This window comes from Sturnira hondurensis, unplaced genomic scaffold (genome assembly GCF_014824575.4).
Source record: "Sturnira hondurensis isolate 20B ecotype Veracruz unplaced genomic scaffold, ASM1482457v3 Scaffold0008196, whole genome shotgun sequence".
Taxonomy (NCBI): Eukaryota; Metazoa; Chordata; class Mammalia; order Chiroptera; family Phyllostomidae; genus Sturnira; species Sturnira hondurensis.
Genome location: NW_028080827.1, coordinates 20,930,694 through 20,934,635, shown reverse-complemented (window position 1 = coordinate 20,934,635; position 3,942 = coordinate 20,930,694).

Sequence of the window (3,942 nt, the reverse complement as noted above, 5' to 3'; positions counted from 1 at the left end):
CAAATCCTAAGCTTTTGTATGTCTTTGGAATATCTTTAAAGCTGAACAGTACCTTCCTCTCTTATTGAAAAAGATTGTTTATTATAGAAAAATGCAGCTATTAAAAAAGAGCAGAATTAATCTGCTATCCCAAGCCCCTGAGATAATCACTGTTAATCATTTCGGGGCTCCCGGGCATTTCCCTCTGCCCTGCACGGAATTTTAAGTGTAAATTGGAGTGGAACCTCTTTGAGAGCAGGAACCACTTCTTGTTCGTTTCCTTAGTCCCAGCACCTAAGACAACACTTGGTGTAGAAAAGGCACTTGATGAAGCTGTTTTTGAATGAAAACTCTCAAATCTTCCAGTAGGCAAAGAGGGGGGGAAATTAACCCATTTTTATTATCATTGTGGACAACTAAGCCATAGGACAAAGAAATGGATGAGAGTCTGGTGCGGGCCGAGTTAGGGCAGGGGGGGAGGGACTTTCACGTGGCAGTGCCAGGCAGCCCCAAGGCGCAGCCAGATCTTTCAGCGGTAAAAGATCCCACTGCATTTTCTAAGGATGATTTTCCTCTGTCAGCTGGTCCCAAGGACACTTGCTAAGCAGCGTGCAGCCAGCATTGTCTGAGGCACCCCCCGCCATTGGGGGTGGTGCTGGTTTGAGAAAGGTATAAAGAACGGTGCGTAGGTCCCCATCTGTTGGCAGGGAGAGGGTGGCTCATCTCCCATCCCAGCCCCGGTTCCATGCCTGGGAGCTCTCCCTGTCCCTCTCCTCCTCCCCCTCATGCCCCCACACCCCTGACCACAAATGTCCATGCCGAAGTCTGCCCTGACCATGGCCCTGGGCCCACACCCCTAGTCCTCATCTCCCCCTGGGCCGGTGTCTCACCCTCTCCGACCCGGCTCCTTGCTTCAGTGCTGCAGTCAAACCCTTTTCCCTTGCAGCTGCCAGAGGGAGGTGTCCATTCCTGCTTCAAGTCCTTTCTTGGCTCCCCGTCTAGAATTCAGGGCTTCAAAGCCTGGATGCGACCCCTCTTCCTCTGTCCCAGGCCTGTGTCCGTGCCTGGGGCGCTGCTCCTGTTTGTCTCATCAGGAACTTCCTGGACACTGAGTGGACCAGGGCTGCTCAGAGCTGGCCAGAGCCCCAGCTCCTCCTCCCTGTCGAGTCCTGGGCTTTTCCTTTGGCCACCTCCTCGGCCCCAGGCCTAATTGAATTGCAGACTCTGGGGCTCCTCCCTATCATTGTCCCTTGGTGGGGAAGCTGCTCAAGGTCACAGAGCAGGTCAGGCACTGGGCTGGGCTGGAATGTGAACCTAGATCCAGCCTCTTTCCAGCTACTCTGGGCAGGTGGCCTTTGCAGAAGACGGAGTGGTGGGCGCCCTCCTCTGGCCACTCCCTGGAGACAGGGGCCTGGGGCGGTGTGAGGGTGGGCTGCTGGCCTTGGAGTCTCCCTTCTCCTGCACTTGGGGCGATTCAGGTCCTGGCTCTTCTGTGGGCCTGCTTTGCCACCAGGCCCTGGTGCTTCTGGTTGGGTCATTAATTCTGGGGTGGGGTGGCAGGTGGCAGAAGAGACCCAGTTTAGGAAATAAATGGGCTTGATAGGAAGGCCATAATCTGCCACCTGCTGGCTGGATCCAAGCTCTGAGCAAACTCTTCCTGGTCTTTGAATCTTGCCTTAATCGCTGTGACCTTGAAATCCTGGACCTCTGTCCTCACCCTCATTCTCCCACTTGGGCCACCTCCTTTTCCTGGTCCTTGTTTCCTTCACTCAATCTGTTAACCCTTTTCACATTAGTACCCCAGTCCCAGGGGTCTGAGTGTGAAGAGGGCTTGGTCTGAGCAATGCTTAACCCAAAGGGACTGTGGGCTCATGGGAGGATTCCAGGTAGGGTGACAGCCAGGTAGGTATAAGCAGAGGCTATGGAACAGGAGCTTCCTAAAACTCCCCAGACCCAACCCTGTAGATGTCCCCCTTTTCTAAGGAAGGCTGACCCATTTGTGTTTGTTACTGAATTAAAATTCCAAGGGAAGTCAGGCTGCAGGTTGTTCCCAAATGGAAACACACTGCACAGAACACAAGGTGCTTCTGCCAGCATCCCAGACAGGGCCCCTTTCCCTCCCTGCACCACAGGCCTGCAGTCCCCGGGCTGGCCAGCCCAGGGGAGGACAAGGAGGGGTGCAGTAATGCTTCCTGCGACCGAGGTAAGTGTCTGCTCCGGCTGCAGGCAGCAAGGCTGAGGGGTGGAGCCCTTGTGTGTGGAGGAGTGTTTCCAATATGAAGTCATTTCCCACAGTGAAGAAGCAGCAACATTCTGTACGGTCCACTGGCAGTCTGGGATGTTTGCCCAGTACCAGGAGAGAGGCTAAAAATGCCCAAGTCCATCTTGGGATCTCAGGAGGCTGGCTGGAAGAGAACCTGGGAGTCAGCAAATCCCGTAGCTGCCTATTCCACGCTGAACCAAGCAGAGGGTGAAGCTCATTCCAGCCTCCAGGGGCTCTTTGTCCTGCTAGATGATGAGATGCCCATGGATGGACCACTGACCAGAGGCCCCCAAGGGCAGGCCTGATTCTTTCCTGTCACTGGGTTCCCAGCACCCAGTACTGAGCAGATCCAGCTACCCAAGTATGTTAGACTGAGTTGAAAATTCAGGCTGGTGTTGATGGTCAGTACAAGGAGTTCCAGGCATGCCCAGGAGGACCTCTTCTTAGAAGAGAAGGGTCTGGAGTTTAGCCTATGTCTTCACTGGAGAAGAGAGGGGAGCAAGCACCTGGTGGGGAACATGGCAGTAAGAACAGCTTCAAAGAGCCAGAGGGGACTTGCGTCCTCCATTGTTTCAGTATCAAAGCCGTGTGGTTGGCCAGGCCATGGCTGGGTCAGTGTAGCAGACTAGTGTACGAAGGACTAAAATACACACAGACATCCAATGGGGGATTGTCCCTACTTAACAAATACAGTTGGGAAATGGGCCAGTTGGGGGGCAATCGTGTTTGACTCTGACTGTAGACAATTTGCCATAATGAGTAATGATTACAGAGCTGTCCAGTTAAGCTCAGAACTGGGGATTCAATGGGACAGACACACGTGAGACAGATTACCTGGTCCAGTCACCTGCTCCTGGAGCCCAGGTGGGCGCAACAATGGATAGGTAGGGAAGCCCTAGTTAAGGAACCAGCTGCATCTTCCTCAGCATCCCCAGAGAAAGGCAGCAGGACTCTCAGTGATGCGGCACTTCATTCAGGCTCAGGGCTTTGTGAGCTGATCTACAGCAGAAACTCCAGGGGTGTCTTTGTTCGAATTCACGTTTAGCAAAAGCACTTTTCTGCACCAACCCCTGGAGGAAGCTGTCCTGCTGCTTCCCTTCCCCTGATATTCTCCTCCTTTGCACCACTTGTACTAGACTATGGGTGGTCTTGGGGATTTGTCCCAGTCTCCCAACTGCTGGTGTAATAGAAATGTGTTAGACCAGGAAGGGACTGTGAAGTTGTCTTGTCCTCTCATTTCAGAGATGGAGACAGTGAGGCTCGGAGAGAAGTGAGACTCAATGTTGCTTACCCAGTTGGAGGCAGAGCTGGGCCGGGGATAACCCCTCCCTGTGTCTGGTGTCTTGCCTACGGCTCTGCTGCAGCCCTTTATTCATTTTCTCCCCAGCTCTCTTCTAAGATTTGCATTGCTTTCCTCTGGCTGTGTTGAGTTTTCTGCAGTGCCCACACTGCTATATGCCTGTCTACTTTGCAGCCTGACATCTCTGCTCCATGACAACCCTGGCTTGGTGAGAGACGAGGGTGTCCCAGTGGCCGGTGGCCCCTATCCAACAGCCCGTGTCTGTGATGGGGCCCAGACCTCCCCCAGCACAAACTTGGCCCACAGCACAGAGACTGGCTGGAGACTGAGAGCATGTGCTTTCTCTGGCTTTGGCTCATAAGATTCACATCCCTGTGTGGCTTCCCCACTATACCAGTTG